This window comes from Felis catus, chromosome B2 (genome assembly GCF_018350175.1).
Source record: "Felis catus isolate Fca126 chromosome B2, F.catus_Fca126_mat1.0, whole genome shotgun sequence".
Taxonomy (NCBI): Eukaryota; Metazoa; Chordata; class Mammalia; order Carnivora; family Felidae; genus Felis; species Felis catus.
Window position 1 is genome coordinate 32872419 of NC_058372.1, and position 24405 is coordinate 32896823.

Sequence of the window (24405 nt, forward strand, 5' to 3'; positions counted from 1 at the left end):
AAGAATGAAATCTTGCCATTTGCAACTACATGGATGGAACTAGAGGGTATGATGAAGTGAAATTAGTCAGAGAAAGACACAAATCATATGACTTCACTCATATGAAGACTTCAAGAGAAAAACAGATTAACATAAGGGAAGGGAAACAAAAATATAAAAACAGGGAGGGGGACAAATAGAAGAGACTCATAAATATGGAGAACAAACTGAGGGTTGCTGGAGGGGTGGTGGGAGGGATGGGCTAAATGGGTAAGAGGCATTAAGGAATCTACTCCTGAAATCATTGTTGCACTATATGCTAACTTGGATATAAATTTAAAAATTAATTAATTAAAAAAATAAATTAAAGGAGCACCTGGGTGGCTCTGTCGGTAGAGGATCTGACTTCAGCTCAGGTCAGGATCTCATAGTTCTCTCATGATTCGTGGGTTTGAGCCCCATGTCAGGCTCTGTGCTGATAGCTCAGAGCCTGGAGCCTACTTCAGATTCTCTCTGTCTCTCTCTCTCTGCCCCTCCCCAGCTTACATTCTCTTTGTCTCTCAAAAATGAATAAACATTTAAAAATTTTAAATAAATAAATAAATAAATAAATAATTTTTTTTAATGTTTTATTGTTTATTTTTGAGAGAAAGAGGCAGAGCATGAACAGGGAGGGGCAGACACACACACACACACACACACACACACACACACACACACACACACAGAATCTGAAGCAGCTCCAGGCTCTGAGCTGTCAGCACCGAGCCCGACGCGGGGCTCAAACTCACGAACCACGAGATCATGACCTGAGCCAAAGTCAAGACACTCAACTGACTGAGCCACCCAGGTGCCCCCAATAAATTTTTTAAAATGAAGGAAAGAATTGATCATGGGGGATGGGCACATGGCTGCCACACCACGAAAAGAGTGTTGGCCTTTTTCCTAAAAGTAATAATAGCCATTGAAGGTTTTAAGAATAGTGTCCTACCTTCATTTTAGGATGGTAAGGAGTGGCTGGCCAGTCAGGGTGGCTTCAGGGAGGCAGGAGGAAGCTCCAGCAATGGTCCAGGCACAGTGGTGTTGGGGTGGAGTGGATGCAGAAGACGAGGGAGAGGAGATGTTGAAGATGCCAAGACCAGAGTGGAAGAGAAGTAAGTTTGTGGGTGACCGAGCGAGGTCAGTTTGCACTTGTGACGTCCGAGGTGCCTGTAAGACATCCCAGTGGGGATGTTGGCGGGCAGTTGGCTACACAAGTCCAGGGCACAAAGAGCGGTCCAAAGGGCAGACAGGAGTGAGGGGGTTATGGTGACGAGATGCTAGTAATGCCACAGGCCAAAGGAACACACACAGGCGCGAGGGCAAAGGCTGAGCCTTGGTAATCCCATCAGTGACAGGCTGGGAGGAGAAAGTGGAGAAGGAAACAGCAAGACCGAAGATGAGACGAACAGAAGGCAGAGCTCTCGTGGAAGCCCAGGGGTTTGAGTGCTTTGAGGAGAGAGAGAAGGCCTTCCCTGCCGTGACCTTCCCTGACCTGTACTGATGCAGAAGCAGGGAAATGATGAGAAAACCTGAAGTCAGGGGTCAGCAGATCTGGCCCCGACACCTCCCTGACTAGAACTCAATTCCTCATCTGTAAAGTGGGGCCAGGACACCAACCCTTCTGTGTAGCCATTCTTGTTGCCTCTCCCACATCATTCCTCCTGACTTCCTCACGGAACCACAGTTTTGTTGGAGTAACTATGGCAGAGACTGCCGATTGCCCCCACATCCATTCTCCCTTCTTCCATAGAAATGGAAATTTCAGCTGGCCAAAGACTGCATTTCTCAACTCCTTTGCAGTAAGGGGCGGCCATGTGACTTCAGTGGGTTATGTTATAGGAGAGGAACCCCGAGCTTAGGGAACCTGAAACTTTCCATTTATTTATTTATTTATTTATTTATTTATTTATTTATTTATTTATTTTAGAGGGTTCAAGGGAGAGAGTGTGAGCAGGGGAGAGGGGCAAAGGGAGAGAGAAAGAATCTTAAGCAGGCTCCATGCCCAGCGTGGAGCACCAGGCGGAGCTCAATCCCATGACCCCGGGATCATGACCTGAGCCAAAATCAAGAGTTGGACCCTCAACCAACTGAGCCACCCGGGTGCCCCGGGAACCTGAGTCTTTTAAAACCAGATCTTAACAAACTTGCCCTTTGACCTGGATGAAAACGCTACCTTTAAGGCTGTTTGCTATGCACACCTCTTTGAGAGGTGTGCAGAAACATGAGAGACCCGCAGAGAATTATCTCCCAGCATTGCAGTAATATTGAATTTTGAGTGAGCAGTGGTGTAATTATGGCCCCTGAGACATAAAGATGAATTGTTAGCAGCTTCCAGGAAAGCTCTCTTCGTTCACTGTACGTTGTCACGTCTAGACGTGACACTTGCCGACAGGCGGCCATCTTGTGACCATAAAGAAAAACATGGCTGACCTGTTGGCAATGGCAGAGACAAAGATTGAAAATAGCCTTGGTACTTGACGACGCTGTTGAGCCACTCACCCAGTACTGGCACCATTTCACTTCTTGCCACCTTGTTATGAGAAAGCAGAAATTTCCTCACCGTGGAAGCCACCGGAGTCAAGTGTCAGCTTGAGGCATCCTGAATCTTGCTCTAGTACGGTGCGCCTCCCTCCTACAAGTGCTGTGAGGCCATCCAGCGTGAAAGCTCAGGTGGGAAGTGCTGGGGGCAGGGTTACTCAGAGGGGACTTCGGACCACCATCAGGTCACTTGGGGGTTGGCGGAGGGGGCCCAGAAGAGGAGCGGAGCCAGGCGACACACTCGGCGATTTCAGGGTGGCTTGGGGCTGTGGGTGACAGATGGCTTGTCAGATCAGTTCGTCGGGACTAATGGGCTGCTCTGATACCACCCACGGAACATGCTGGGTGCAGATCTGAACAGTTGAGAGGGAGCTTTCTGGAGGCACTGGCTTTGAAGCCAAACGTGAATCTAATGGGGGGAGATTTCAAGCACCTTGAACAAGCTGGTGGGGCATATTTGGGGGAAAAGCAGGTATTCTATCACTCTTCAAATCCTCAAATGACCCTCCTCTCAATTAAATTCAAAAGCAATTATTGAGCACCTAGAGTGTGCAGATGAAAAAGACACAAGTGCTGCCTACTGCTGGCTTGACATCTGGAGGTGGCAGGGGCTTATCATTTACCTCTCGGCTCAGGCTCGCTTCCTCTGGGCAGCCTTTCCAGACCCACACCCTCCTCACCCCCACCTCTGCTGCTCACCATCTCAGCTGGGTTACCCTCCTGCTCCCCCTGGAGGCCCTCCAACTCAGCTGAGTCAGCCACCCCCCTCCCCACACCCCACCCCTTCCCCCAAACCGGTCCAGTGTGGATCTTCCCACTCCCCCCACCAGGCCACGCACAGCACGATACCAGGCACAAGAAACAGGCAGGACGCATGCGTTGAGAGGGACAGAGGAAGGCGAGCCCCTTCTGGGAGATCCCACCAGAAAAGGGCTCCAGGAAGAGATGAACAGAGTGACAGGGCTGGGCGTGGGGATGGCCTGTCAGGTGGAGGGAAAAGGGGTGCAGGAAGATAGGGGCCAGGCCCTAAGCAGGGGGGTAAAATTCAGCTGGCAAGGTGACACGGAAGAACCTATGGATGTCCTTGGTGCTACAGCATGGGCAGGCCCCTGGGGATTTCGAGCAGGATAATTAACCTCATACAGGCGTGCCTCAGAGATATTGTGGGTCAGTTCCAGACCACCACAATAAAGCCAGTCAAATGAATCTTTTGGTTTCCCAGTGGTAAAAAAGTTATGTTGACACTATATTGCAGTCTATTAAGTGTGCAATAGTATTATGTCTGAAACAGCAATGTACATACTTAATTTTTTTTTTATTTTATTATTTTTTTTTAGCGTTTATTCATTTTGGAGGGACAGAGCGTGAGCAGGGGAGGGGCAGAGAGAGAGGGAGACACAGACTCTGCAGCGGGCTCCAGGCTACGAGCTGTCAGCACAGAGCCCAGAGTGGAGCTCGAACTCACAAACCATGAGATCATGACCTGAGCCGAAGTCAGAAGCTTAACCAACTGAGGCATCCAGGTGCCCCAGGTACATCCTTAATTTAAAAAATACTTTATTGCAGGGGTGAAACAGTGACTCTTGATTCCGGGGTCATGAGTTCAAACCTCACGTTGAATTTAGAGATTACTTTTTAAATTTAATTTTTTTTCAACGTTTATTTATTTTTGGGACAGAGAGAGACAGAGCATGAACGGGGGAGGGGCAGAGAGAGAGGGAGACACAGAATCGGAAACAGGCTCCAGGCTCTGAGCCATCAGCCCAGAGCCCGACGCGGGGCTCGAACTCACGGACAGCGAGATCGTGACCTGGCTGAAGTCGGACGCCTAACCGACTGCGCCACCCAGGCGCCCCTAGAGATTACTTTTTAAAAAATGATTGCTAAAAAATGCTAACCATCTTCTGAGCGTTCAGCAAGCTGAAATCACTGATCACAGACATAACAATAATGACTATAATACCAATGAAAACTTTTGAAATATTATGAGAGTGACCAAAACATGACACAGAATCGTGAGGTGAGCAGCATTTGCTGCTAGAAAAATGATGTCCACAGACTTGCTTGATGCAGACTTGCTTGGCCTTCAGTTTGTAAAAAAATGCAATATCTTTGAAGCAAAGTACAGTAAAACAAGGGATGTCTGTAAAGCTTTATTTGGGCAATTGTGATGTGCCAGGCACCAGCTTAGATGTTCTACATGTATTTCCTTTTTTGTTCTTTTAAAGTAATCTCGGGGCACCTGGGTGGCTAGTCGGTTAAGTGTCTGACTTTCGCTCAGGTCATGATCTCACAGTTCGTGGGTTCGAGCCCCATGTCGGGCTCTGTGCTGACAGCTCAGAGCCTGGAGCCTGCTTCGGATTCTGTGTCTCCCTCTCTCTGCCCCTCCCCTGCTCATGTTCTGTCTCTCTCTCTCAAAAATAAATAAACATTTAAAAAAATTTTTTTAATAAATAAATAAATAAATAATCTCTACACCCAATGTGGGGCTCGAACTCACAACCCTGAGATCAAGAGTCACATGCTCTGCTGATGGAGTCAGCCAGGTGCCCCATGTGTTTCCTTCCTCAATCCTCATGCCAACCCCATGAGATGGATATTAGCATCCCATTTGGCTGAGACACTGAAGCACCACAACCACCAAGTGGCAAAGCTGGGACTTGAACCTCAAGTCCTATCCCCAGCAGGAGCTAGTGTTTCATGAACACTCATTGTGGGCCACACGCCTTATAGACAGCATTCCCCTTACCCATCCCAGCCACCCTTGCTGGAACATATCAGAGGCCACCTCTATGCTACACTGTCTCTCCCCTGCACTTCTGAAAGTGGCATCGGTCTTTACACGGGGAAAACTTTCAACACAGGGCAGGCCCTCAGCACCGGGGTGGGGGTGGGGGTGAGGGTGGGGCAGCTGCTGTATGAATGAGTCATCCTGGAAATGGCTCCTCCAGCCCCCTTCCAACCTTCAGATGACCGCAGCCGTGGCCAACATCTTAACTGCAATCTCATGACAGACCCCAAGCTAGAACCACCAAGGTGAGCAGCTTCCAGACCCCTGACTCCTACGCACTACATGTTGGAGGTTATCAGTAGGTAACTGATACACACATCATTCAGGGTCCAGCCCCTCCTGGCTGTGTGACTGTGGGAACTTTACCACTCTGAGCGTATGGTTTCTCTGGTTCAGACCTTTCTGCTGAACTCCGGATCAAACAAATCAGCAATCCCCATTAAGGTCCCTCAGGCATGGGCACTTAGCATGTCTCACGTATCTCTTAAACCCGCTTCCCACCATGGCTCAGGCCCTCATCAACTCTCCCTTCAATTACTGAAACAGCCCCCTCACTGATTCTCCTGCCTTGTACAAGGCTGCGAATAACAAAATCCCCAAATACCATATAAAAAACTTACAAAACTCAACACCCCCAAAATGAAAAGTCCAACTAAAAAGGGCAGAAGACATGAATAAACATTTTTCCAAAGAAGAAATCCAGATGGCCAATAGACACATGAAAAGATGCTCAACATCACTCATGGTCAGGGGAATGCAAATCGAAACCACAATGAGACGCTACCTCACACCTGTCAGAATGGCTAAAATCAACAATACAAGAAAAAACGCGTGTTGGCAAGGATGCAGAGAAAGGGGAACCTTCTTGCGTTGTTGGTGGGAATGCAAACCGGTGTAGCCACTCTGGAAAACAGCATGGAGGTTCCTCAAAAAGTGAAAAATAGAACTACCCTGCAATCCAACAGTCACACTACTAGGTGTTTACCCACAGGATACAAAAGTACTAATTCAAAGGGATACGTGCACCCCTATGTTTATAGCAGCAGTCTATACAATAGCCTTTTTTTTTTTTTAATTTCATTTGAGAGAGAGAGCAAGTAGGGGAGAGAAATAGAGGGAGAAAGAGAATCTCAGGCAGGCTCCACGCTCAGCCCGGAGCCCGACACAGGGCTCAAGTCCCACAACTCTGGGATCATGACCTGAGCCGAAATCAGGAGTCGGACACTCAACTGACTGAGCTACCCAGGCGCCCCCCTACAATAGCCAAATTAATGAAACAGTTCCAGTGTCTGTCGATTAATGAATGGATAAAGAGGATGTGGTGTCAGGGCACCGGGTGACTCAGTTGGTTGAGCATCTGACTCCTTTTTTTTTAAATGTTTATTTATCTTTGAGAGAAAGAGAGCAAGCAGGGGAGGGGCAGAGAGAGAGGGGGACAGAGGATCCGAAGCGGGCTCTGCACTGACAGCAGGGAGTCTGATGCGGGGCTCGAACTCATGAACTGCAAGGTGATGACCCGAGCCAAAGTCAGATGCTCAAGGGACTGAGCCACCCAGGTGCCCCAAGCATCCTACTCTTGATTTGGGCTCAGGTCATGATCCCAGGGTCACGGGATCGAGCCTCACATCAGGCTCTGGATTGAGCATGGAGCCTGCTTGAAATTCTCTCTCTCCCTCTGCCTTTCCCCCCGCCACCACCCGCTGCTCGTGCGTTCTCTCTCTCTCTCTCTAAAATAAAAAATAATAAAATGTTAAGAATTAAAAAGAAAAGAGGTAGTGGTTATATATACAATGGAACATTACCCGGTCATGAAAAAGAATGAAATCTTGCCATTTGCAACAACACGGATGGAGTAGAGAGTATTGCGCTAAGCAAAATAAGTCTGTCAGAGAAAGACAAATACCGTATGATTTCACTCATGTGTGGAATTTAAGAAACAAAACAAACGAGCAACAGGGGAAGAAAGAGAGAGAGAAAGAGAGAGACAAACCAAGAAACAGACTCTTAACTATAGGGAACAAACTGATGGTTGCCAGAGGGGAGGTGGGGGGGGCGGGATGGGTTACACAGGTGATGGGGGTTAAGGAGCGCACCTGTCCGGATGAGCACTGGGTGATGTATGGAAGTGTTGAATCACTATCTTGTGCTCCTGAAACTAATATTACACGGTCTGCTAACTGGACTTTAAATTTTTCAAAAGAAATCCCCAAATACCAGCGGATTACACTTTACAGAAGTGTATTTCCCTCTCACATTCCAGAAGTCCAGGAGCGCCTGGGTGGCTCAGTCGGTTAAGCACCCGACGTCGGCTCAGGTCATGATCTCATGAACTTATGGTTCGTGAGCTCGAGCCCCGCTTCAGGCGCTGTGCTGACAGCTCAGAGCCTGGAGCCTGCTTCAGAATCTGTGACTCCCTCTCTCTCTGCCCTTCCCCTCCTCACTCTCTGTCTCTCAAAAAATAAATAAATGTTAAAAAAGAAAAAAAAAAAAAAAAGAAGTCCAGAGGCAGGCATGCAGTCCAGGGTTAGCATGACATACCACCGAACAAGGAACCCAGGCTCTATCTGGTTGATCTGCAGTGTGTAGTTTTCATTCCCAAAGTTTCCTCATGGTCTAAAGTAGGTGCTTGTGCTCCAGCCATCATGTCCACATTCCAGCCATTAGAAAGGAGTAACTGGAGAAAAATAAAACACCCCTTCCCTTTAAAAACATTTTGCTTATTTTCCACTGACCACATCTAGCAAGGGAGGCAAGAAAACAGTCTATTTTGTGGGTCAATTATGTGCTCAGCTAAAAATACAAAAAATGTTGTACTCAGGAAGAATGGCATGTAGGACAACCAGCAGTCTTTGCAGCACCCTCCACGCCGCTGCCCAGTAGAGGGTTTTATTGTTGCTCTTCGCTTTTGTTCTTCATTATAAAAATAATATAGTCTAGGAAGGGGAGGCCCAGAGAAGGGTCACAGAGAGTTGGTGGCTGTGTCAGAAGTAGACTCCCCAACCACAGTCCCTCTCCACTCTGGCCTCAGTTTTCTCAGCAGGTAATATTTTATAATTGGGGCAATGCAACACATAAACATACAACAAAAGAGCATTCTAGTTTTGACCTAAGTTACAAAAGAAAAATTGAAAGGAAATCTTTATAGTTACAGCTTTTAAAATAACAAAGAACGGCGGCCCCGTGTTTTAAGGAGGCAAACTCTTTCCTGGCTCAGTTCTTGGAATCAGGAAAAATTATCACACCTTCTTTGCACCTCAGGCTCTCTGCCTTGAACCTAGAAAAGAGCCTGTGTTCTTCCTTGTAAATATAAAACTTTTATTGTTAGGTGATAGTAATGGGAAACAAAAATGGAATATGTTTGAGCTGCTTCATTTCTAAATGGTGACATAACATGAAAGAAATGTACCTGAATTTAAGATTTATTCTTTAAGTTACCCACAGAATGTTAACAGTGTTAGGACTGATACAAGGGACTTTTCCTATGGGGTTACCTATTTCTGGACCATTTGAACCTTACAAGAAGCATGGATTCCACATATACATGAAAAAAAAAAAAAAGACTTAAAATCAAATATAGCCTATGGGGCACCTGGGTGACTCAGTCGGTTGAGTGTCTGACTTTTGATCTTGGCTCAGGTCGTGATCTCACGGTTCATGCGATCAAACCCCACATGGGGATCTGCACTGACAGTGTGGAGTCTGCTTGAGATTTTCTTTTTCCTTCTCTCTCTGCTCCTCCTGTGTTCTTCTTGTCTGTCTTAAAAATAAATAAATAAACTATTTTAAAATGCTGAGTCAGGGAGAGCTATTTAAAAAAAATCAAATATAGCCTCTACTCTCTCTAAATAAAATAATAGGTGCTCATTATAGAAAATACAGAAATATATAAAAAGAAAATTTTAATTACCCACAATTTCACCCTTCAGAGAGAGTCTCACTGTTAATAGGTGCGATGCCTTCAATCTTCTAACTTAGAATCATTCTGGATATAGTTTTTTCCAATATTTGTTACGAGAATTTTCAAGCAGATAGCAAAGCTAAAAGAATTGCTCAGTGATCACTTATTCTCACCCCCTAGATTCTCCCATTAACATTGTACTAGGGGCCCCTGGGTGGCTGAGTCAGTTGAGCGTCTGGCTTCCGCTCAGGTCATGATCTCACAGCTTGTGAGTTTGAGCCCTGCATCAGGCTCTGTGCTGACAGCTCAGAGCCTGGAGCCTGCTTCCGATTCTGTGTCTCCCTCCCTCTCTGCCCCTCCCCTGCTCACACTCTGTCTCTCAAAGATAAATAAACGTTAAAAAAACACTTTTTTTAATGAACAACATTGTGCTATAGTTGTTTTATTGCATAGTTATCCAGCTGGATATATATAGATGGTTTTTAAAATTATCATGCAGTAATACTGACTTCTTTTGGTGCGCATTTCCACAATATTTACATGTATAGATATATGTAATCACCACAATAAGGATTCAGAACAGTTCCATCATCCCCAAATAATTCCATCATCCCCCTTGTGGGCATGCTTTCCCCCACCCCTAAGCCCTGGGAACCCCTGATCTGTTCTCATCACCATTGTCCTAGAATGTCACATAAATTGAACCATACAGCATGTATCCTTTGAGATTGGGTTCTTGCAATCACATTATGTGCAGCAAGAGTTTGCTCCATAGGAGCACTTAAATATATAAAGCAAATCTTTATGGACATAAAGGAGAAATTGACAGTAATACCATAATAGTAGGGGACTTTAACACTCCACTTACATCAATGGATAGATCATCCAGACAGAAAATCAATAAGAAAATATTGGCCTTCAATGACATATTAGACCAGATGAACTTGATAGATTTATACAGAACTTCCCACCAGAAGCAGCAGAATATACATTCTTCTCAAGTGTACATGGAACATTCTCCAGGATGTATTAGGCCACAAACAAGTCTCAATAAAATTCAAGAAGACTGAAATTATATCAAGCATCTTTTCCAAGCACACGAGTACAAAACTAGAAATCAATTACAAGGAGAAAACTGGAAAAAACACAAATACATTAAGAATAAACAACATGCCGGGGTGCCTGGGTGGCTCAGTGGGTTGAGCGTCCGACTTAGGCTCAGATTATGATCTCACCATTCCCGAGTTCAAGCCCCATGTCTGGCTCTGTGCTGACAGCTCAGAGCTTGGAGCCTGTTTCGGATTCTACGTCTCCCTCTCTGTCTCTGCCCCTTCCTCACTCGTGCTCTGTCTCTCTCAAAAATAAATAAGCATTAAAAAAATTTGTTAAGAATAAACAACATGCTACTAAACAACCAATGGGTCAAAAAAAGAAGTCAAAGAAGTTTTAAAAATATCTGGAGACAAATTAAAATGGAAACACAACTTTCCAAAATCTATGGGATGCAACAAAAGCAGTTTCAAGAGGGGAGTTCATAGCAATACAGGACTACCTCAAAAAATAAAATTCTCAAAAAATCTAACTTTACACCTAAAGGAACTAGAAAAAGAACAAACAAAGCCCAAAGTTAGCAGAAGAAAGGAAATAATAAAGACCAAAGCAGAAATAAATGAATAGAGACAAAAAACAAAACAAAACAACACACACCCAACAGAAAAGATAATGAAACTAAAAGATAGTTTTTTGAAAGCATATACAAAAATCAATAAACTTCTAACGAGACTCATTAAGAAAAAAAAGAGAGGAGGGGCACCTGGCTGGCTCAGTTGGTGGAGCATGCAACTTGATCTCAGAGTTGTGAGTTCAGGCCCCATGTTGGGTGTAGAAATTACCTAAGAATAATATCTATTAAGGGGCACCTGGGTGGCTCAGTTGGTTAAGTGGCCAACTTCAGCTCAGGTCATAATCTCGCAGTTCATGGGTTTGAGCCCCACATCGGGCTCTGTGCTGACAGCTCAGAGCCCGGAGCCTGCTTTGGATTCTGTATCTCCCTCTCTCTCTGCCCCCACCCCCCACCACTCCACTCCTGCTCTGTCTCACTTTCTCTCAAAAAAAGTAAATAAACATTTTAAAAAATCCTTTAAAACAGAAAATCTATTTAAAAAAAAATAGGGGCGCCTGGGTGGCTCAGTCGGTTGAGCGCGGACTTCGGCTCAGGTCACGATCTCGCGGTCCGTGAGTTCGAGCCCTGCATCGGGCCCCTGTGCTGACAGCTCAGAGCCCGGAGCCTGTTTCGGATTCTGTGTCTCCCTCTCTCTGACCCTCCCCCGTTCATGCTCTGTCTCTCTCTGTCTCAAAAATGAATAAACGTTAAAAAAAAAAAAATTAAAAAAAAAAAATAAGGGTGATTGGGTGGCTCAGCCAGTTAAGCATTTGACTTTGTCTCAGGTCATGATCTCACAGTTTGTGGGTGTGAGCCCCGCATCAGGCTCTGTGCTGACAGTTCAGAGCCTGGAATCTGCCTTGGATTCTGTGTCTCCCTCGCTATCTGCCCCTCCCCTGCTCGTGCTCTGTCTCTCTCTCTCTCTCTCAAAAATAAATAAACATTAAAAAATAATTTTAAATGAGAAAAAAAGAGAAAAGACCCAAATAAATAAAATCAGAATTAAAAGAGAAGTTACAACTGATACCACAGTAACACAGAGGATCATAAGTGACTACTATGAACAATTATAAGCCAACAAATTGAAAAACCTAGAAGAAATGAATAAAGCCCTAGAAATACACAGCCTTTCAAGACTGAATCTCAAAGATATAGAAAATCTGAATAGAAGAGCTCCTGGGTGGTTCAACTGGTTAAGTGTCTGACTCTTAATTTCAACTTAGGTCACGATCCCAGGGTCATGGGATCAAAACCCATGTTGGACTCCACACTGAGCATAGAGCCTGCTTAGGATTCTTTCTCCCTCTGCCCCTGTCCCCCACTTGCACTCTCTCTCAAAAACAAGAGAAGAGAAGAGAAGAGAAGAAGAAAATCTGAATAGAACAGTAACAAGTAATGAAATTGAGTCAGTAATTTGAAAACTCTCCCCTGCAAAAAAAAAAAAAAAAAGTCCAGGTCCAGACAGCTTCACAGGTGTATTCTACCAAACATTTAAAGAAGAGTCAGCACCTATCTCTCTCAAGTTATTCCAAAAAATAAAAGGGAAGGAAAACTTCAGAACTCACTTTATGAGGCCAGCATTACTCTAATACCAAAACCAAACAAAGACATCACAAAACAAAACAAAACAAAACAAAAACATTATAGGCCAATATGCCTAATGAACACATGTTCCAAAATCCTCAATAAGATATCAGCAAACCAAATTTAAGAATACATTAAATAGATGATATACCACCATCAAGTGAGATTTATTTCAGGAATGCAAAGATGATTCAACATCCTTAAATCAATTCATGTGATACACCACATTAACAAAATGAAGGATAAAAATCATATGATTATTTTAATAGATGCAAAAAAGCATTTGATAAAATTCAATATCCATTAGTGATAAGAACACTCAGCAAAGTGGGGATAGGGGCACCTAGGTGGCTCAGTTGGTTAAACATCCAACTTCGGCTCAGGTCATGATCTTGCAGTTTGTGATTCGAACCTGCATCAGGTTCTGTGCTGAAAGTGTGGGGCCTGCTTGGGATTCTCTCTCTGTCCCTCTCACTCTCTGTCACTCCCACACTTGCATTTTCTCTCTGTCTCTGTCTCTCTCTCTCCCTCAAAAATAAGTAAATAAGTAAATAAATAAACTTAAAAAAAAGTGGGGATAGAAGGAACATAACAAAGACCATATATGACAAACCCACATCTAACATCATACTCAATAGTAAAAAGCTAAAAGCTTTTCCTCTAAGATCAGGAACAAGACAAGGATACCCACTGTCACCACTTTTATTCAATACAGTATTGCAAGTTCTAGCCACAGCAATTAAACAAGAAAAATAAATAAAAGGGATTCAAATCGGAAAAGGAGAGTAAAATTATCACTATTTGCAGGTGACATGGTCCTCTGTGTGTGTGTGTGTGTGTGTGTGTGTGTGTGTGTGTGTATAGACTAAGAAATCCACTAAAAAACTATTAGAACTACTAAATGAACTCACTGAAGTTGCGGAATACAAAATTAACATACAGAAATCGGTTGCATTTCTATACACTAATAATGAACTATCAGAAAGAGAAATTAAGAAAACAATCTCATTACAATTATATCAAAAAGAATAAAGTACCTAGGAATAAAATTAACCAAGGAGATGAAAGACCTGTGCTCTGAACATTGTGAGACATTGATGAAAGAAATTGAAGAGGACACAAATAAATGGAAAGATATACCATGCTCATGGACTGGAAAAAGTAGTATTGTTAAAAATGTCCATAGACCAGGGGCACTGGGGTGGCTCAGTCAGTTAAGGATCCAACTCTTAATTTTGGTTCAGGTCAAGATCTCATGGTTGGGAGATCAATCCCCATGTTGGGCTCTGTGCTATCAGTGGAGCCTACTTGAGATTCTCTCTCTCCCTCTCTCTTTCTCTGCTCCTCCCTGGCTCTCTCCCTCTTGCACACAATCAATAAATAAACATTTTTTAAATGTCCATATACCAAAGGCAATCTATAGATTTAATAAAATCTCCATCAAAGTACCAATGGCAGGGCACCTGTCTGGTTCAGTCAGTGGAGCATGAGACTCTTGATCTCAGGGTTATGAGTTTGAGCCCCACATTAGGTGCAGAGATTACTTAAAAATAAATCTTAAAAAAAAAACGCCAATGGCATTTTTCATATAACTAGAACAAAGGATCCTAAAATTTGAATGGAATCACAAAAGACCCCTAATAGCCAAAGCTATTTCTCAAATATTTAGAAAGAAAAACAAGGCTGGAGGTATCAAACTATACTACAAAGCTATACTAATCAAAACATTATGGCACTGCCATGAAAACAGACACATAGATCAATGGAATAGAATAGAAAGCCCAGAAACAAACCTACACATACATGGTCAATTAATCTATGACAAAGGAGGCAAGAATGTACAATGGGGAAAAGACAGTCTCTTCTACAAATGATGTTGGAAAAGCTGGACAGCCACATACAAAAGAAACTTAACCACTGTCTTACACCATACACAAAAATAAACTCAAAATGGATTAAAGTTGAATGTAAGACCTGAAACTGTAAAAATCCTAGAAGAGAACATAGGCAGTAAGCAATTTGGCATTGGTCTTAACAATATTTTTTTGGACCAGTATCCCCAGGCAAGGACAACTAACATTAAAATAAACAAATGGTGGGGCGCCTGGGTGGCTCAGTCGGTTAAGCGTCCGACTTTGGCTCAGGTCGTGATCTCACGGTCCGTGAGTTCGAGCCCCGCGTCGGGCTCTGGGCTGATGGCTCAGAGCCTGGAGCCTGCTTCCGATTCTGTGTCTCCCTCTCTCTCTGCCCCTCCCCCGTTCATGCTCTGTCTCTCTCTGTCTCAAAAATAAATAAAACGTTAAAAAGAAAATAAATAAATAAATAAATAAATAAAAATAAAAAAATAAAATAAAATAAAAAAATGGGATTATATCAAACTAAAAAAGCTTTTTCAAAGTGAAGGAAATCATCCACAGAATGGAAAGGCAACCTACTGAAAGGGAGAGGACATTTGCAAATCATACATCCAATAAGGGCTTAATATTCAAAATATCTTAAGAGCTTACACAGCTTAGTATTAAAAAAAATAAACAACCTAATTAAAAATTGAGCAGAGGACTTGAATAGACATTTTTCTAAAGAAGACATCCAGATGGCCAACAGGCACATGAAAAAATGCTCAACATAACTAATCCTCAGGGAAATGCAAATCAAAACCAAATTGAGATATCACCTCACACCTGTCAGATTGGCTGTTATCAAAAAGACAAAAAGTTATAAGTGCTGGTGAGGATGTGAAGTAAAGGGAACCCTCGTGCACTGTCAGTGGGAAGGTAAATTGGTGCTGCCACTGTGGAAAACAGTATGGAGGTACCTCAAAAAATTAAAATGAGGGGCACCCGGCTGGCTCAGTCCTCTTAATCTCGGGGTTATGAGTTTAAGCCCCATGCTGGGTGTAGAGATTGCTTAAAAATAAAATCTTTAAAAAAAATGAAAACACCGGGAGCCTGGGTGGCTCGGTCGATCAAGCATCTGACCTAGGCGCAGGTCATGATCTCACGGTCTGTGAGCTGGAGCCACGCATCGGGCTCTGTGCTGACAGCTTAGAACCTGGAGCCTGCTTCAGATTCTGTGTGTCCCTCTCTCGTTGCACCTCTCCTATTCGCTTTCTCTCTCCCTCTCAAAAATAAATAAATATTAAAAAAATTAAAAATGAAAACACCAATTTGAAGAGATACATGCACTCCTATGTTCACTGAAGCATTATTTACAATCACCAAGATGTGGAAGCCACTTAAGTGTCTATCAATACATGAATGAATAAAGATGTGAGATATACATAGACATATGATATATACATATATATACATGTGATATATACATATGTGTATCTCTCTATATATCTATAGATATATATAAATATATAGAGAGATACACACAAAATATAGATATATAGATAGATACACACACACACACACACACACACACACACACACACACACACACACACAATGGAATTACACTCAGCCACTCTTTGAGGAAGATGCAGTCGCAGCTACAGCGGAGCTTTGGAGGCCCCTCTCCTGCTCCTGACACACCACTGTTCATTCTTGCTGAGGAACAAGTGGGTCAGGCAGCGATGCCACAGCTGTGGCTTTTAAAGACACTGGGAAGGGGCGCCTGGGTGGCTCAATCGGTTGAGCATCTGACTTCAGCTCAGGTCATGATCTCGCAGTCTGTAAGTTCGAGCCCTGGGTCAGGCTCTGTGCTGACAGCTCAGAGCCTGGAGCCTGTTTCAGATTCTGTGTCTCCCTCTCTCTCTGCCCCTCCCCCGCTCATGCTCTTCTCTTTCTCTCTCTCTCAAAAATAAATAAACATTAAAAAAAAAAAAAAAAACAAAGACACTGGGAAGACACCCGTGGAACTAGAGGTGGTGTTTCACTGAATTAGAATTATTCTAACCAGTTGCAACATAAAATCTTTAGAGAAGGTATGTGCTGACTTGATCTGAGGCACAAAGGAAAAGAATCTCAAAGTGAAAGGACCAGTTTGGATGCCTACCAAGACTCTGAGCATCACTACAAGAAAAACTCCTTGTGGTGAAGGTTCTAAGACTTGGGACTGTTTTCAGGTGAGGATCCACAAGCGACCCATTGATTTGCACAGACTTTTGGAGATTGTTAAACAGATTATTTCCATCAGTATTGTGCCAGGAGTTGAGGTTGAAGTTACCATTGCAGATGCTTAAGTCAACCTTCTTAATAAATTGATTATCAGTTAAAAAGAAAAAAAAAGGAATAACACTCAGCCATAAAAAGTGAAATTTTGCCATTTGTGACAACATGGGTGGACCTAGAGGGTGTTACGCTAAGTGAAATAGGTCATACAGAGAAAGACAAATACTGTATGATTTCATTTATATGTGGAATCTAAAAAAAAAACAAAAACAAAAACAAAAAACAAATCAACAAACAAAAATAGAAACAGACTCTTAGATACAGGAAGCAAATTGTTGGTTACCAGAGTGGGGAGGGGGAGGGGATAGGTAAAATAGGCAGAGAGGTTTAAAGGGTACAAACTTCCAGTTACAAAGTAAATAAGTCATGGGGATATAATGTACAGCATAGGGAATATAGTCAACGATATTGTAATAACTTTGATGGTGAGAGACAGTAACTAGACTTATCAGGGGGATCATTTCATAATGTATAAAAATATCAAATCACTATGATGTACACTGTATGATAAAACTAAAAAGATATTGTATGTCAATTACACAAGGAAGGGAGGGATGGGGGAGGCAGGTAAGAGAACGAGAGAAATTTTGTTCATTTTTACTGCTGAGTAGTATTCCATAAATGAACTGCTGTTCATTTACCCAGCCTTCCAATTTGGGTTGCTTCGGTTTGGGGGGGTTCTGAACAGAGCTGCTACCGACATTCTTGTGCAGCTGTTTGTGTGGATGTAAGTTTTCATTTCTCTAAGGTAAATATCCAGGAGCGAGACTGCTGGGTCTGGGCGGTTTTAATTTGCACTTGCCCAGTGGCGAAGGATGTTGAGCATCTCTGCATGTGCTCGTTTGCCATCTGTATTTCCTCTTAGATGAAGTGTCTGTTTAACTCTTTTGCCTGTTTAAAATTAATTGGTCATTTTCTTACTATTGAGTTTGAAGAATTTTTTTATGTATCCTGGATAAAGGTCTTTTGTCAAATATATCAAATATATACCTTGTAAATATTGCCTCTCAGCCTATAACTTGTCTTTTCATTCTTTTAACAGTGTCTTTCACAGACATTGTTAAGAAATTGATAAAGTCCATCTTACCAATTTTCTTCTTTCCGGATCATGGTTTTAGTGTTATAGTTAAGAACTCTTTGACTAACCCCAGGCCATGGAGATTTTCTCCTGTGTTTTCTTCCAGACATTTTACGGTTTTATGTTTTGGATCTATGATTCATCTTGAGTTAATTTTAGTATAATGTGTGAGGTTTAGGACGAGGGTTTTTTTGTTTTTGTTTTTGTTTTTGTTTTTTGCATATAGGTATCTGGTTGCTCCAGCACTGTTCATTGGCAAGGTGTTTGCACTTTTGGCAAAGTCAGTTGGACATATTTGTGTGGGTCTATTTCTGGACTCTATTCTGTTTCGCTGATCCATTCACTGTGTCCACTCCTCTGAACCCACCACATTCTTTTTTTTTAATGTTTATTCATTTTTGAGAGAGAGACACAGAGACAGAGTGCGAGTGGGGAAGGGGCAGAGAGAGACACAGAATCTGAGACAGGCTCCAGCATAGAGCCCGAAACGGGGCTTGAACTCACGAACTATGAGATCATGACCTGAGTCAAAGTTGGACTCTCAACCTACTGGGCCACCCAGGCACCCCAACATTCATTTTTTTTAATGTTTATTTTTGAGAGAGAGAAAAAAAGAGCAGGGGAGGGAAGGAGAGAGACGGGGACAGAAGGTCCAAAGTGGGCTCTGCGCTGACAGCTATAAGCCAAATGGCAGGGCTCAAACTCACAAACCGTGAGATCATGACCTGAGACAGTATCAGACACTCAACCGACTGAGCCACCCAGGAGCCCATGAACATTCTTGATTGCTGTTGCAAGTTTTGTTGTAGAAAGTCCCAAAATCAGATAACTCCTTGAACTTTATTCTTCTTTTTCAAAATTGTTTGAGCTATTCTAGTTTCTCTGCCTTTCCATTTAATTTTACAATCAGCTTGTCCATATCTACATAAAGTCCTGCTGGGGTTGGATTGGAAGTATGTTAAATCTACAGATCACTTTTATGGGTTGAACTGTGTCCCTCCCCCCGCCAAAAGATATGTTGAAGTCCTAACCTGGGGCAAATACATTACCTCAGAACGTGATTTTATTTGGAAATAGGACCATTATAGCTGTGGTTAAGATGAGGCCATAGTGGAATATGGAGAGTCCTAAATTCAATGTGACAGAGGTCCCTATAGAAGAAGAGGCACAGACATACAGAGAGAACGCCATGTGCCAAGGGAGGCAGATACTAAAGTACTGTAGCTGCAAGCCAAGAACACCAAGGACTGTGGGCAAACCAGCAGAAGCTGGGAGAGGCAAGGAAGGATCCTCCCCTAGAGGCTTCAGAGAGAGCAATCAAATCCTGTTGATTTCGGATCTCTAGCCTCCAGAACTGTGAGACAATAAATTTCTGTTGTTTTAAGCTACCCAGTTTGTGCTGCTTTGTTAAGGCGGCCCTAGGGAATGAACAAAATCAATATGGGGAGAAATGACAGCTCTACTCTGTTGGGTTTTCCAATCCATTAACATGGTACATTCCTGTTTGTTTGCATTTTATTTTATTTTATTTATAATTTTTTAATGCTTATTTATTATTGAGAGACAGAGAGACACAGAGCATGAGAAAGGGAGGGGCAGAGAGAGAGAGAGAGAGAGAGAGAGAGAGTCACAGATTCTGAAGCAGGCTCCAGGCTCTGAGCTGTCAGCACAGAGCCCGGAGCGGGGCTCAAACTCACAAAACACAAGTTCATTACCTGAGCCGAAGTCAGATGCTTAGTCGACAGAGCCACCCAGGTGCCCCTATTTATTTATATTTTAGAGAGAGAGAGTGAACAGGGGAAAGGGGAAGAAGAGGGAGAGGGAGAGAGAGAGGGAGAGAGAGGGAGAGAGAGAGAGAGAGAGACAGAAAGAGAGTCATAAATAGGTTCCACACTCAGCCCAGAGCCCAATGTGGGGCTTGATCCCATGGCTTTCGACCCTAGACTCATAACCTGAGCTGAAATCAAGAGTCAGACTCTCAGCCAACTGAGCCACCCAGGCGTCCCCATTCCTGTTTATTTATATCTTGGTTTCTTCCATCACCATTTCATAGTTTTCAGTATAGACACCCTGTATATGTTTTGTTAGATTTATACACAAGTCTGTCTCTTTCTTTCTTTTTTTCTTTCTTTCCTTCTTTTCTTTCCTTCTTTCTTTTTTTCCTTCTTCCTTCCTTCCTTCCTTTCTAGAGCTGTTATAATAGAATTGTCTTTTTTTTTTAATAAGTTCTTTTTTTTTTTTAAGTTTATTTCTTTATTTTGAGAGAGAGAGCACACAGGGGAGGGACAGGGAGAGAGAATCCCAAGCAGGCTCCACACAGAGTCCAATATGGGGCTCAAACCCACAAACCATGAGATCATGACCTGAACCACCCAAGCACCTGTTTGTTTCCAAGTGTTCATTGTTAGCATATAGAAATAAGATTTTTTTTGTGTGTTAATCATGTACGTTGCAGACATGATGAACTCAGTTATTACTTGTAAGAGTTCTAGAAATCTTTTTTTTTTTCTTTTAAGATTTCATTGGGGCACCTGGGTGGCTCAGTCGGTTGAGGGTCCAATTTCAGCTCATGGTTGGTGAGTTCTGAGCCCCGTATCAGGCTCGCTGCTGTCAGCTCAGAGCCCACCTTGGATCCTCTGTCCCCCTCTCTCTCTGCCCCTCCCCGACTCACACTTTCTCTCTCAAAATTGAATAAACATTTTTAAAAAACAAATAATTATTTGGCGGGGCGGGGGGGGTGCCTGGGTGGCTCAATCCAACTCGGTTTTGGCTCAGGTCATGATCTCAGTTTCATGAGTTTGAGCCCTGTGACAGCTCTGTGCTGGCAGCAAGGAGCCTGCTTGGGATTCTCTTTCGCTGCCCCTCCCCTGCTCATGTTGTCTCTCTTTCTCAAAAAAAAAAAAAAAAAAAAAAAAAAAAAAAAAAAAGATTTTATTTATTTTTATTTTTTTAACATTAAAAAAAAAAACGTTTGTTTGAGAGTATCCGCAGGTGCACTAGTAGGGGAGGGGCAGAGAGAGAGAGGAGGGGAGACAGAGAATCCCAAGCAGCCTCTGCACTGTCAGCACAGAGCTGGATGCAGGGCTCTATCTCGAAAACTGTGAGATCATGACCTGAGTCAAAATCAAGAGTCAGATGCTTAACCAACTGAGCCACCCAGGGGCCCTTTAAAGATTTTATTTTTAAGTAAACTCTACACCCAATGTGGGGTTCAAACTTACAACCCTGAGATCAAGAGTCACAGGCTTTTCCCACTGAGCCAGCCAGGGGCCCAAAGCTCTAGAAATCTTTAAGCACTTTTGATGGCATTTCCTCTCTTTGAAAAAATATATTAATTGCCATAAAACATTCCATGAGACTTTACTCTTTAGTTTAGCAATTCCCTCCTGCTGGATATTGACATTATTTCCTTGTATTATTATTACTATTATTATTAATGATGGAGTAAATTTGATCCTGAGACATAAATCTCTGACCTCTTTTCTTGAGGGAGGAAAGATTCCTAGAAATGGGATTAGCAGGTCAAAGGCCTGGGCCCTCCTCAAGTACTACACGTGGCTCAGCTGCTTTCCAGAAAGGTCAAACTAACTCATTCCCATCAGCTACATGTGCGAGCACTCAGTGCGCTGAAACGTTGCCAGTACTGGAAATTATCATTTTAAAGCTCTTTGCCATTTGATAGGAGAAATGCAGCATTTCCCTTGCATTTCAAAGTAATCCTTTCTAAAATGCCAACCTATCCCACCCCTGCTAAAAACCTTCCATGGCTCCCTATTACTTTCAGAATAAAGCCCATGCCTCCAGCTGTCAAGTGGGCACCCCAATATCAGGTCCCATTTACTCTCTTGTCAAATTCTGTGGCTTCGTTTTCCGACCCTGCACTACAGCATGGCTGGCTATTTCTGAAACGTACTGCAAAAGTGCCTTCCCTCCAAGACTCTGCCCATCCTGTCCACTCTGCCCAGAACTTGTCCTGTTTACCCCTCCCCAAGGTACCCAAGAGAGGCTGAGTGTCGGATCTGGAGCCAGACTGACTGTGTTCCAGCCCAGCTCTGCTGTGAGGCCTTGGGAAAGCTATTCAACTTCTCTGTGCCTCTGTCACTGCAATTGTAAAATAGCAGGAAGGATAGCCACTTCAGAGGGTTGTTGTAAGGATTAAGGAGTTAAATAAGAGAATATCAGAACTGTGTCTGGGGGCGCCTGGGTGGCTCAGTCAGTTAAGTGTTTGTGAGTTGCAGTTTGTGAGTTCAAGCCCCACATCGGGCTCTCTGCTGTCAGCATGGAGCCTGATTCGGTTCCTCTGTCCCCCTCCATCTCTGCCCTTCCCCCACTCATGCTCCCATGCTCGCTCTCTCAAAAAATAAACTTAAAGAAAAAAAACTGTGTCTGGCAATTGAGAAGTATTTCTTTTAAAGATTTTAAGTAATCTCTACACCCAAACTTTCAAGCCGGAGATCAAAAGCCGCATCTTCCTTGGACTGAGCCAGCCAGGCGCCCCACTTGAGAAGTATGAATATATCTTAGCTGCTACTATTGTCATTCATAGCTGCCCCCCAGCAACCTGGCCTGTCACCCATAGGAAACAGCCCACATCGCCACCAGTACTCCATTGTGTTGCTTCCTAGATGCATGAGCTTCGCGCTTCCCATTGAAATGAAGCTAACTCCACACCTGTTCAGACGCACTGATGATGTAAAGATCTAATAGGTATCCGAGTGCTTTTTAACGTTGTATATCACTCCACTGAGGGTTAGCGTCTCCTCCCACCGCTACTCTAGGAAGGAAAGAGCAGGATGGTAAGAGGGCAATTGACCGGGAGGTGAGCCCTGTGCACAGTCAGGGCCCTGGCAGGAAATGGAACCCAACCTGGGGTCTTCAAGAGGCTTTGATGGAGGGGTGCTCGTGGGGTGAAGAGGACCAGTGAGGGTGTGCGTGGGACTGGGACCAGTAGCGGCAGAAAGTCACCGTGACTGCAGGCCTGAAAAGGCAAGGGGTAGATGCGCCGGGAGCTTGAAGATGGAAGGGGAGTCACGGAGGGACACAGCGACAGCCAGACCAGGCGCCACAGCAGGGCCAGGCCTGGGAAGGAGTATCCCCACTTCTCCCTCCCTCAGATCTCCTTAGAGTGGGTGCTGCCCAACAGAAAGCCAGCTGGCAAGGGGGCCCAGGCCCAGAGCCAGAGCACCGATGGATGGGGAGGGCAAGGGGTGGATGAGGGAGCTCAGGGGGATAGGATTACTGTCCACCACCACCTCCCATTTTGCAGATGAGAAGACTGAGGCCCAGAGACTGGAAGAAACTTGCCCACTGTTACAGAGCTGGTAAGGTGGAGCTGGGAGAGGAGAGCAAGGCTCAGAGGCGATGATGGTCCGAGCCCAGCCTCTGGGGACAGGCTGCAGGCCCCTTGGGTCAGCAGCACTCAGGGTGGCAGCGCCCAGACGCCCCTGCCACCCTTCTCTCCTCCCTCCCTCTCACTGGTCACTTGTCCCTTCTTCTCACTTGTCCGCCTTGGCCTCCGTGAAGGCTCTGGGCTCTCTCCTTCCTGGGTCTCTGTGTCCCTCTCCACTTTATCTCTCTGTCCTCCCAATTTCGTAGCCTTCTTGTCTCTGGCTTTCAGTCTGTCCGCATTTCTCTCAGCCTTTCTCTCCTACATGGCTGGCTTTCCGGCCACCCCGCCTAGAGCTCAGCTTCTCTGCAACTCTCCTCTGGGTTGTCCCCTGTGCCCCACAGTCTCCCATCTCTGCCGCGGGCACCCAGTCCCTGCACGCCCCGCCTCCTGTCGCCGGCCCGTCCCTCCGCCCCTGCGGCTCGGTGGCAGGGCCCGGGGGCGGGGACAGCAGGGCTGGCGCAGCGCCCGGCCTGAGTCACACGCATGAGGCAGCGTGAGTCAGGCGCGGAGGGAAGTCCCTACGGAAGGGGCTTTCGGAGCCGCAATCGAATCACAGGGAAAGAGAAAGTGTTCGGACGTTCCTTTGACACAGTGACCTTGTGTGAGCCCAGGCTGGGCACACCCCCAACACCCTACCCGCAGACGACAACACACACACCCCCAAGCCCACCACTCCCGGGTGCGCAGTCAGGGTCCAAGAAAGTGGGCGCCCGGGGGCTACCCCCAGCCAGGGCCCGGCGGCGCTTACAGATCCCCCTCTCCCCGCCTGCATCGCTCAGTAGCTGACGGACCTCACACCCATCCCCCCCCCAACACACACACACACACACACACACACACACACACACACACACACGGCGCAGGCACGGTGTCAGGAAGACCCCCCCCCCACCCCCGCCCTTGCTGGTCGACAGGCTCACCTTGTGGAGCCCCGCGGGGTGGCAGGGGATTGGCAACTTGGGGTCCTACGGGGTAAAACATCCCCTTCCTCAGGCACTCCTCCTAACCCTCTGACCTCGGCCTAGGATCAGATCGGCTGGATTCAATTAAACACATTTTTATTGAACACCTATAATAAAATCCAGTGCCAGACTCTTAAAAACCTGGGACAGGACCAAGAAGACCATGAACAAAATATGTTGATTCCTGCCCTCCCTGAGCAGATATTGGGGGGGTGGAGGGGAGACAATAACTAAAAAGCCAAGGATCTAAACCAGCACTGTGCATGGAGATAGGACGGGAGGCACATATGAAATGTTAGTTTT

At 44.6% G+C, this 24405-nt stretch overlaps 1 long non-coding RNA gene and 1 pseudogene across 7 annotated transcripts in view; one reads left to right on the forward strand and one right to left on the reverse strand.

The window, feature by feature from the left end:
* Positions 1-9006, reverse strand: part of LOC109499631 — a 35759-nt gene extending 26753 nt beyond the window's left edge. Inside the window, exons 1-3 of one of the 7 annotated variants that reach the window (XR_006597692.1) lie at positions 8940-9002; positions 7889-8024; positions 2582-2825 (exon numbers count right to left, since the gene is read on the reverse strand). This is a non-coding gene — a long non-coding RNA (uncharacterized LOC109499631). The other 6 variants (XR_006597693.1, XR_006597694.1, XR_006597697.1 and 3 more) reach the window with 6 other exon arrangements.
* A 6973-nt stretch (positions 9007-15979) lies between these two features.
* Positions 15980-16739, forward strand: LOC109500099 (annotated as a pseudogene).
* Positions 16740-24405: the final 7666 nt, after the last annotated feature.